Source organism: Triticum urartu, chromosome 1A (assembly GCF_056163025.1).
Source record: "Triticum urartu cultivar PI428250 chromosome 1A, HENAU_Tu73, whole genome shotgun sequence".
Lineage (NCBI taxonomy): Eukaryota > Viridiplantae > Streptophyta > Magnoliopsida > Poales > Poaceae > Triticum > Triticum urartu.
This window is the reverse complement of record NC_141873.1, coordinates 407,453,519-407,465,942: the sequence shown is the minus strand read 5'-3', so window position 1 is coordinate 407,465,942 and position 12,424 is coordinate 407,453,519.

Here is a 12,424-nt window from a genome sequence, read left to right as displayed (position 1 = left end):
TAATCATGGCAAAAATGACAAAAGTCTAAGATGAAGTAGCAGATTTGGCAATTAACTCAAGTAGCCCTCTTCTAACAGCATTTCGGGCATCAAGATAAGCTCAAATGAAAATGATGCAATGGAATGAAATGATGTACTCTCTGAGATGAACATTTTGATATGCTATATGCATGAACCAGAGCTACGGATGCAAAGATACGGGGCTATGAACATGGGCACTTGAACTGCAGACTTAGGAAAAAAAAATGAGAGGTCAACCCCCAGGGTTCGTCCCAGATCTGGATCGCGCGCTTCCCGAGGTGGCTCCGGCGATGTGCACTGTTCATCAGCGAGGAAGTCGAGGGAGAGGAGGCCGGGACCGCGGGGAGGCTCGCCGGAGACCGGGGCGGCGCTCCGCGGCGAGGGCGGCGGCCGGCGAGATGGGGCGGCGTCTTGGCGACGGCGGCGGTCGAGGCGACGCGGCCGGGCGGCGATGGCCGGCAATGGCGCGGCGGCGGCGGTCGAGGCGACGCGGCCGGGCGGCGATGGCCGGCAATGGCGCGGCGGCGGCGGTGCGCGCCGGTGCCGAGGACGACGGCGGCGGGGAACTGAGGAGCGGGGCGCTGCGGCCCGGCTCGGGCCCTGGGAGGGCCGGCGATGGGCTGTGGCGGGCCCGCGCAGCGATAGCGGTGGCGATTGGGTGATGAGGGCGGTGGCGGACGCGTCCGGCCGGGGCGGACGTGTCCGGCCGATGCGGATCTGAGAATTAGGGTTTCGTGGAGAGGGGATCCAGGATATTTCAAGGGGGACCTATTTATAGGCATTGGAGGAGATAGGAGAGTCCAAATGAGGTGCGGTTTTCGGCCACGCGATCGTGATCGAACCCTCTAGATGATGGAGCGGAGTTTGGTGGGTTTTGGGCCAAATTGGAGGGGTGTTGGGCTGCAACACACACGAGGCCTTTTCGGATCACTAGGAAACAACAAGAACATATGGCATCATGAGATAAACAGCTCCAGGACTTAGTGAAATTACCAAGTCCCTGTAAACAGAATTAACAAGTGCACCACTTTGCAAGCTTGCACAAGTCACCACACACATCCTAAAAATACATGGGTTGCACCTCTGGAAAGATGACAAAACCCTTAACAAAACACATGTAGAACTCACGGGCATAGCATGCACACATTAATCATGGCAAAAATGACAAAAGTCTAAGATGAAGTAGCAGATCTGGCAATTAACTCAAGTAGCCCTCTTCTAACAGCATTTCGGGCATCAAGATAAGCTCAAATGAAAATGATGCAATGGAATGAAATGATGTACTCTCTGAGATGAACATTTTGATATGCTATATGCATGAACCAGAGCTACGGATGCAAAGATACGGGGCTATGAACATGGGCACTTGAACTGCAGACTTAGGAAAAAAAATGAGAGGTCAACCCCCAGGGTTCGTCCCAGATCTGGATCGCGCGCTTCCCGAGGTGGCTCCGACGATGTGCACTGTTCACCGCGCGAGGAAGTCGAGGGAGAGGAGGGCGGGACCGCGGGGAGGCTCGCCGGAGACCGCGGCGGCGCTCCGCGGCGATGGGGCGGCGTCTTGGCGACGGCGGCGGTCGAGGCGACGCGGCCGGGCGGCGATGGCCGGCAATGGCGCGGCGGCGGCGGTCGAGGCGACGCGGCCGGGCGGCGATGGCAGGCAATGGCGCGGCGGCGGCGGTGCGCGCCGGCGCCGAGGACGACGGCGGCGGGGAACTGAGGAGCGGGGCGCTGCGGCTCGGCCCAGCTCGGGCCCTGGGAGGGCCGGCGATGGGCTGCGGCGGGCCCGCGCAGCGATGGCGGTGGCGATTGGGCGATGAGGGCGGTGGCGGACGCGTCCGGCTGGGGCGGACGTGTCCGGCCGATGCGGATCTGAGAATTAGGGTTTCGTGGAGAGGGGATCCAGGATATTTCAAGGGGGACCTATTTATAGGCATTGGAGGAGATAGGAGAGTCCAAATGAGGTGCGGTTTTCGGCCACGCGATCGTGATCGAACCCTCTAGATGATGGAGCGGAGTTTGGTGGGTTTTGGGCCAAATTGGAGGGGTGTTGGGCTGCAACACACACGAGGCCTTTTCGGTCCCTCGGTTAACCGTTGGAGTATCAAACGAAGTCCAAATAGTACGAAACTTGAGAGGCGGTCTACCGGTAGTAAACCAAGGCCGCTTGGCAAGTCTCGGTCCAATCCGGAAATGTTTAATCCCCACACATGAAAGAAAGCTAGAAATGACCACCGGAGGAGAACGAAGCGCCGGAATGCAAAACGGACAACGGGGAAAATTCTCGAATGTATGAGACGAACACGTACGCAAATGCAATGCACATGATGACATGATATGAGATGCATGACAACGACAACAACATACGGAGACAAAGACCCGAACCTGAGAAAATAAAATAACTTAACGCTAGAAACGGCAAGAGTTGGAGTACAAATTAGGAAAGTTACATCCGGGGTGTTACAACACTCCACCACTACGAAAGGATCTCGTCCCGAGATCTAGGACTGAAAGAACGTCGGGTACTCAGAACGGAGGTGATCCTCGCGTTCCCAGGTAGCTTCACGGTCGGAATGGTGTGACCACTTGACTTTGAGAAATTTTATTGACTTGTTGCGAGTCTTGCATTCAGTCTCTTCAAGAATAGCAACTGGGTGCTCACGATAAGAGAGATCTTCTTGGAGCTTAATGTCCTCGAAGTTGACGGTGCGGTCAGGAGTCTTGAAGCACTTTCGAAGCTGAGAGACATGGAACACGTCATGAACATTTGCAAAGTTTGAAGGAAGCTCGAGTTGATAGGCGAGGTCGCCTCTCTTGCTGACAATCTTGAAAGGTCCCACGTATCTAGGGGCAAGCTTCCCTTTGATACCGAAGCGACGAGTACCTTTCATAGGAGAGACGCGGAGGTAAACATGATCTCCGATCTCGAAAGCCAAATCACGGTGCTTACTATCATAGTAGCTCTTCTGGCGGGATTGGGCCGCTTTGAGGTTATCTCGAATGACTTTGCACATTTCTTCTGCTTCTGTGATTAAGTCATTACCCAAAAGCTGACATTCACCAGTTTCAGACCAGTTGAGAGGGGTACGGCACTTCCTGCCATACAGAATTTCAAATGGGGCCTTGCCCGAACTTGCTTGAAAACTGTTGTTGTAGGAGAATTCAGCATAAGGAAGACAATCCTCCCACTTCATGCCGAAGGAGATCACACAAGCCCTGAGCATATCTTCAAGAATCTGGTTGACACGCTCGACTTGACCGCTTGTTTGAGGATGGAAAGCTGTGCTGAAGCGGATGTTGGTGCCCATGGCCTTCTGAAAAGAATCCCAAAACTTCGAGGTAAAGATGCTGCCACGGTCTGAAGAGATCACTTGAGGAATACCGTGCAGAGAGACAATACGAGAGGTATAGAGTTCCGCCAATTGAGCTGCAGTGATCGACTCTTTGATAGGCAGAAAGTGAGCCACTTTGGTGAGTTTGCCGATGACAACGAATATAGCATCATTGCCACGCTTGGACTTTGGAAACCCAGTCATGAAGTCCATTTCAATGTGGTCAAACTTCCATTCTGGAATGGCAAGAGGTTGGAGGAGACCTGCTGGCCTTTGGTGTTCTGCCTTCACTCTTCTACAGACATCACATTCATTCACGAATTGAGCGATCTCGCGCTTCATTCGAGTCCACCAATAAGCTTGCTTGAGGTCCTGATACATCTTCGTGCTCCTAGGGTGGATGGAAGGAGAGAATTGTGAGCCTTGTTCATGATCACTTTACGGAGGTCACCTTTGGGAACAACAATACGATCCTCGAAGAAGAGAGTGTCCTTGTCATCAAGGCGGTAGCACTTGTACTTGGACTGACTCTTGGCAATCCCAATCTTCACCTTTTTCACCATAGCATCAAGAAGCTGGGCTTGGCGAATCTGATCGTCCAAGGTAGGAGAGACTTGAAGGTTGGCGAGGAAACCTTGAGGAACAACTTGCAGGTTAAGTTTGCGGAAAGCTTCACAAAGCTCGGGTTGATAAGGCTTAAGAATCAGACTATTGCAGTAGGCCTTTCTGCTCAATGCGTCAGCAATCACATTGGCCTTGCCTGGAGTATACTCAATACTCGGATTATACTCTTGAATCATTTCGACCCATCGAGTTTGCCTGAGGTTGAGATTAGGCTGAGTGAAGATGTACTTGAGACTCTTGTGATCAGTGAAAATGTCCACTTTTCTTCCCAATAGAAGATGTCTCCAAGTCAAAAGAGCATGCACAACTGCCGCCAACTCGAGATCATGAGTGGGGTAGTTCTTCTCATTAGGCTTCAACTGGCGAGAGGTATAAGCAACAACTTTCTTCTCTTGCATCAATACTGCACCAAGACCTTGGAGAGAGGCATCACAAAAGACCTCGTATGGCTTGGATTCATCAGGCGGAGTTAGAACTGGAGCAGTGATCAATTTCTCTTTCAAAGTGTTGAAAGCAATATCACACTCCAGAGACCAAACGTACTTGACGTGCTTCTGAAGAAGATTAGAGAGATGCTTCGCGATCTTAGAGAAGTTTTCGACGAATCTTCGGCAATAGCTTGCGAGACCGAGAAAACTGCAGAGTTGCTTCACGTTCTGAGGAGGTTCCCAATTCACAATTGCAGACACCTTCTCAGGATTCACGGCAATGCCCTTGGCAGAGATAATATGACCAAGATAGAGAACCTCATCAAGCCAAAATTCACACTTGGAGAACTTGGCGTAGAACTGATGTTCTCTGAGCTTATCAAGAACCAAACGCAAGTGCTTGGCATGATCTTCCTTGTTCTTCGAGAAAACCAGAATGTTGTCGAGATAGACCAAAACGAAGTCATTGGTGTAGGCGTTGAAGATGAAGTTCATCATGCGAGAGAACGTCGGAGGAGCGTTGGCGAGGCCAAAAGACATGACAGTGTATTCATATGAACCAAAGCTTGTTCTGAATGCTGTCTTGGGAATATCTTCTTCACGAATGCAAATCTGGTGATAACCCATATGGAGATCAAGCTTGGAGAATACTTGGGCACCTTTGAGTTGTTCGAACAGCTCATTGATGTTGGGAAGTGGGTATTTGTTCTTGATGGTCTTCTTGTTCACTGGACGGTAATCAACACAAAGTCGGTCCGTTCCATCCTTCTTCTTCACAAAAAGAACACCACAGCCCCACAGAGAAGAACTAGGCCGGATGAGACCCATTTTCTCTTGAATATCGAGTTGCTTCTTCAGCTCCTTCAACTCTTCAGGTCCGAGCTTGTAAGGACGCTTGCACACAGGTTCCGTGCCAGGCTCAAGATCAATAACGAATTCAACTGGCCGGTGCGGAGGCATTCCTGGGAGCTCTTCTGGAAAGACGTCTTGATATTCGCAAATGACTGGAATTTGAGAGATGGCATCCAATTCACCCTTCTCATTGAGAGAAAACAGACGAATGGTTTTATCCCGAGCGGCAAAGACAATTACATCCTCAGACGAATGAGTCAATTGAATCTGCCTGGCAGCACAATCAAGATGTGCCTTGTGCTTAGAAAGCCAATCCATTTCGAGAATAAGATCAATATCCGAGTTACCAAGAACAATTGGGGAAGAAAGGAACTTGTAGTCACCCAATGTGATAGTAACCTCAGGGACGCAGGTGTTAGCTGTCATCTGCTTGCCCGGTGACACAATTTGCAAGGAACTTTGCAGATACTGATAATCACACTCATACTTTGATGCAAAAGGTTTGGAAATGAAGCAATGCGATGCACCAGTGTCAAAAAGAACTTTTATAGGAATATCATTAATGGGAAGGTTACCCATGATCATATCTGACGAGTCCTCTGCCTGAGCTGCATTCACCATATTGACCTTGGCGAACTTGGGGTTATGCTTGACCACAGCTGTACTTGCCGATCTCACAGGAGGAGGAGGAGGAATACGCCTCTAGTTGAGACACTTGTTGGCATAGTGACCCTTCTGTTGGCACTTGTTGCACGTGACTTCTGAAAGCGGACGGTGATACGGAGCACTCGATCTTGGAGCTTGAGATGAAGTCTTGTTCTGAAAGCCAGGGTTGGGTGGGTGGGAAGAACCACTGCCACCTTTGCTCTTCTGCTGATACGGCTGACGGAACGGAGGAGGAGGAAGCCAAAACTTCTGCTGCTTGACCACTTGAGTAGAGGAAGAAGGAGTAACATCTCTGACTCGCTTCTTGGAAGCATCACACCTCAACTGAGCAGCCTCTTGCTTCAGTGCCATGTTGTAGAACTCATCGTATCTCAAGGGCTCGAAGAGAACAAGAGCGAGCTAGATATCTTCTCTGAGACCACCCCTGAACTGGTATATCATGCTCTTCTCATCAGGGACGTCCTGCTTGGCAAAACGGGCGAGCTTCTGGAACAACTTGTTGTAGTCATAGACAGACAAAGAGCCTTGCTTCAGATTGCGGAATTCCTCACGCTTACTTTCAACCACGCTTTGGGGAATATGATGAGCTCGGAAATCTCGACGGAAATCATCCCAAGTGATAACACGTCCACCTCTGGAGTCCTTGTACTGCTGGAACCATTCTGCAGCTTGATCTTTGAGTTGGAAGGAAGCGAACTTGACAAAGTCCTCAGGCCTGACGTTACTGCACTCGAAATGCTTGCACAGATCCACAAGCCAATCGTCAGCATCGGTTGCCTCAACACAATTGCTAAAAGTCTTTGGCCCGTTAGCAAGGAACTGGTTGAGTGTAGCAAAGTGATTCTGATTGCTGCCTTGATTCCCTTGACTGCCTTGATTGCGCTCTTGGAGAATTTGCATGATCAACTGTGTATTTGCATTGGTTGCGGCCATCACAGCTTGCCATGCCGCCGGAGGAGGTGGAGGTGGTGGCGGATCAGGATTCGGAGTCGTGCGCGTTGGAGGAGCCATCCTGAAGAGGTTGACCACCATTAGCACATTGATAGACAAATATTGAAGCTGAATCCAACGGAATGAAAATTGCAACATATAGTCTTCACATCCGAACAAAATGAACGAATGCATTCCTCTTGAAATGGTCACATATCCATAAATTGAGAAGCCACGTAGAATTAAGGTAGAGAAATAAATCAACAAGGTACGGATCAAGAACGAATAATCGGTAAGAAATCCCAATCTCAAACCAATATCCGTGGAAGAAAAACTGGAGCTACTAGAATTCCCACCTATGAAACTCCCGAACCTTTTCGGTTATGCAATCAGGTGTTGGGGATACAGGGGAAGCATAATATCTCACCCAAACTAGCAAATCCTACATCCAGCTGTATCCATCCTTCAACACATAACCAAGAAACCTTCGGAAACCATCTACCTCAACCTTCGAAAAGCATCCGTTATACAAGTTATGGCGATACTCCCGAACTCCCGCCCCAGTACTGGGTGGCGTCGAGGTTATCTCACCAACGAACTGCATAAAAGAGATTTTCGATGTCGGCGTACTAGACTCAGGTATTCCAGAACTGCAACGATAAAATTATGATGACAACACCTCAGAGCTCAACTCCCCGGGACACTTCCACTAAACCCCTGACAGGAGGCACCAAGACAATGTTCTCATCATAAAACCATCAGAACGATTTCAAGATACCCGCGTGATCCTAAATTTTTTTTAGTGAAATTTGAGAAGAGAAGAGTCAAAAATCTACGTCAGGATGCCTTACCAGAGCGATGAGGAGACTGGGAAGTACAAAGAATTCCTAATCTCTCCGATATATAATTCCTAAATGACTCAAAACATTTTTCCAGACACAACTCGGCTGCTAAAAACGATCAAGCAATGGGGCTCCTAAGGTCGGGGAAGGCTCTGATTACCAACTTGTAACACCCTCGATGCGACTATAGCTCCCACGTGTCGAGGCACGACTTAGAGATATAATCGCATTGAAGGCATATGTCGCAAGTTAGGCAATCTTCACAACATCCCATGTAATATAAATAAGAAAGGGGAGATAACATAGTTGGCTTACACTCGCCACGTCAATCAAGTACATAAATAACATTACATCATCCAAACACTCATGGCCCGACTATGGCGCCAAAATAAAAGAGAACCCAACATGCGACAACGGTCCCAATCACCCCCAACTGGGCACCACTACTGATCATCGGGAAAGGAAACATAGTAACGTTGAGAGTCTTCGTCGAACTCCCACTTGAGCTCATACGCGTCTCCTGGAGCGGAATCATCAGGCCCTGCATCTGGTGGAATAGTAATCTGTGAGCCACAGGGACTCAGCAATATCGCACCCTCGCGATCAAGACTATTTAAGCTTATAGGTATGGCAAGGTAAATATATAAGTGGAGCTGCAGCAAGCGACTAGCATATATGGTGGCTAACTTATCCGCAAAAGAGAGCGAGAAGAGGAGGCAAAGCACGAGCAAGAAACTAGAGAGCAACCTGCACAAACATTACTCCAACACCGTGTCCACTTCCCGGACTCCGCCGAGAAGAGGCCATCACGGTAACACACTCAGTTGATTCATTTTAATTAAGTTAAGGTTCAAGTTATCTACAACCGGACATTAACAAATTCCCATCTGCCCATAACCACGCGCACGGCTTTCGAAAGTTCAATCCCTGCAGGGGAGTCCCAACTTAGCCCATGACAAGCTCTCACGGTCAACGAAGGAATAGACCTCCTCCCAAGACGTTCCGACCAGACTCGGTATCTCGGTAATTCAAGACACTTCGACAGGTTAAAACAAGACCAGCAACACCGCCCGAATGTGCCGACAAATCCCGATAGGAGATGCACATATCTCTTTCTCAGGGCACACTCAGATGAGCGCTCCATACAACTAAAACCAAACCTCGAGTTTCCCCGAGGGGGCGCTGCACAGGACTCTAGTTTGGACCAACACTCAGAGGAGCACTGGCCCGGGGGGTTTAAAATAAGATGACCCGCGGGCTCCGGAAACCCGAGGGAAAAAGAGGCTAGGTGGCAAATGGTAAGACCAAGGTTGGGCATTGCTGGAAAAGCTTTAATCAAGGTGAAATATCAAGGGGTTCCCATTATAACCCAACCGCGTAAGGAACGCAAAATCCGGGAACATAACACCGATATGACGGAAACTAGGGCGGCAAGAGTGGAACAAAACACTAGGCGAGAGGCCGAGCCTTCCACCCTTCACCAAGTATATAGATGCATTGAGATAACAAGATAATATAATGATAACCCAACAAGTAAATAAAAGATGTTCCAACAAGGAACGGCCTCCAATCTTCACTTGCAACTAGCAACGCTATAAGAGGGGCTGAGCAAAGCGGTAACATAGCCAATCAACGGTTTGCTAGGACAATGGTGGGTTAGAGGTTTGACATGGCAATTTGGGAGGCTTTCAAGCAAGTGGTAGGCATCGTAGCAATGACATAGCAAAAGAGCGAGCGACTAGCATAGCAAAGATAGTAGTGATTTCGAGGGTATGATCATCTTGCCTGCATAGTTGTCAGAGTTGACTGGATCCTCGAAAGCGAACTCAACGGGCTCCTCGTTAGCGAACTCGTCTCCCGGCTCTACCCAAACAAGACAAACAAGCAACAAGGATACAATCAACCACGTGCAAACTCAATCAACACAATGCAAAGATGATATGCTATGCGGGATGCGATGCGGGATGCAAAATGCAAGATATGACAGAAAATGCATGAACCTGGCCTCAAATTGGAAATCCAAGTGTGCCACTGGAAATAGGAGATTAAATCGCTTGAAAACGATATAAAGAACGCCGGAATCGGAGTTACGGTTTGGAAATGGCAAGCGATTCAAATATGACACCGGTCTGCGATTTACAGCAAGTAGGCATCTCAATGCAACGAAAAGAACATGCTACAGCACCCAAACATGGCATCAAAATACATGGCAGGGAAGCATTCAAGATGCTTAACAAAAGTCTAGCACTGAGCTACGGCCAATTCATCCATTAGGAGGTTCAAACAAGCATGGCAAAAACGCAAATGGTAAAACAGATCTCAGACTTGTTGAAATTAACACTTGTCTGGAATTTCAGATCATATAGCCCTCTTCGGAGCAACAAAACAACATGCTACAGGACCTGAACATGACAAAGTAAAGTATGGCATGGAGCTACTCAAAGAGCTTAACAAAAGTCCCTTAGTGACCTTAATCCAGAAGGGATCAGAAAATACAATTGCAAGCATGTGAACATAGCAAAAACATAATCAGTTTTCAGACTTAGTGAAAACTGACACATGCTGAAATATAACTCAAGTAGGCATGTTTACGAGCTCGATGCACTCACTACGGTGCAAGTCATGGCAAGGCAAGCATACACCCATCAAGAAGGCACAAAATGCAAGCTAGACATGGCAAGAACAATATCATAGCATGCACGGATCAACTACAACATCACCGGCAAAATTGCAAACAAGTTGACAATCTGCCCAGATTCACAAAGTAGCAAAAGTAGAGCTCGATTGACTCAAGCTAGGGTGCTCCATAATTGCAAACAAAGACATGGATGTATAGAGCACTAAAATATTAACAAAACTCCCTTACTGATCATCCTCAAAAGAGGCACGGATCACTAGGAAACAACAAGAACATATGGCATCATGAGATAAACAGCTCCAGGACTTAGTGAAATTACCAAGTCCCTGTAAACAGAATTAACAAGTGCACCACTTTGCAAGCTTGCACAAGTCACCACACACATCCTAAAAATACATGGGTTGCACCTCTGGAAAGATGACAAAACCCTTAACAAAACACATGTAGAACTCACGGGCATAGCATGCACACATTAATCATGGCAAAAATGACAAAAGTCTAAGATGAAGTAGCAGATTTGGCAATTAACTCAAGTAGCCCTCTTCTAACAGCATTTCGGGCATCAAGATAAGCTCAAATGAAAATGATGCAATGGAATGAAATGATGTACTCTCTGAGATGAACATTTTGATATGCTATATGCATGAACCAGAGCTACGGATGCAAAGATACGGGGCTATGAACATGGGCACTTGAACTGCAGACTTAGGAAAAAAAAATGAGAGGTCAACCCCCAGGGTTCGTCCCAGATCTGGATCGCGCGCTTCCCGAGGTGGCTCCGGCGATGTGCACTGTTCATCAGCGAGGAAGTCGAGGGAGAGGAGGCCGGGACCGCGGGGAGGCTCGCCGGAGACCGGGGCGGCGCTCCGCGGCGAGGGCGGCGGCCGGCGAGATGGGGCGGCGTCTTGGCGACGGCGGCGGTCGAGGCGACGCGGCCGGGCGGCGATGGCCGGCAATGGCGCGGCGGCGGCGGTCGAGGCGACGCGGCCGGGCGGCGATGGCCGGCAATGGCGCGGCGGCGGCGGTGCGCGCCGGTGCCGAGGACGACGGCGGCGGGGAACTGAGGAGCGGGGCGCTGCGGCCCGGCTCGGGCCCTGGGAGGGCCGGCGATGGGCTGTGGCGGGCCCGCGCAGCGATAGCGGTGGCGATTGGGTGATGAGGGCGGTGGCGGACGCGTCCGGCCGGGGCGGACGTGTCCGGCCGATGCGGATCTGAGAATTAGGGTTTCGTGGAGAGGGGATCCAGGATATTTCAAGGGGGACCTATTTATAGGCATTGGAGGAGATAGGAGAGTCCAAATGAGGTGCGGTTTTCGGCCACGCGATCGTGATCGAACCCTCTAGATGATGGAGCGGAGTTTGGTGGGTTTTGGGCCAAATTGGAGGGGTGTTGGGCTGCAACACACACGAGGCCTTTTCGGTCCCTCGGTTAACCGTTGGAGTATCAAACGAAGTCCAAATGGTACGAAACTTGACAGGCGGTCTACCGGTAGTAAACCAAGGCCTCTTGGCAAGTCTCGGTCCAATCCGGAAATGTTTAATCCCCACACACGAAAGAAATCTAGAAATGACCACCGAAGGAGAATGAAGCACCGGAATGCAAAACGGATAACGGAGAAAATGCTCGAATGCATGAGACGAACACGTATGCAAATGCAATGCACATGATGACATGATATGAGATGCATGACAACGACAACAACACACGGAGACAAAGACCCGAACCTGAGAAAATAAAATAACTTAACGCTGGAAACGGCAAGAGTTGGAGTACAAATTAGGAAAGTTACATCCGGGGTGTTACAGAGGGGCTGGGCGGCGACGAGGGGCGGAGCTGGTGTGGGCACAGGCGAGTGGAGGCCACCGGCTATATAGCCGCGCCGCGCCCGTGTGTACGCGTGCGAGGGAGGGGAGGCGTCGACGCGCCGTCCCGTGACGCGCCGCCCGTGAGGAATCAATGGCAAGGCTGACCGGCGTCAGCCTTGCCATTGATTGCTCGCGGGAACCGAGGCCGTTGGGGGAAGACGAGGCGCCGTGTCACTGACGCGGCTGGCCGGCGGCTTTTTCGCGCCAAAACAGCTCGCCCCGGCAC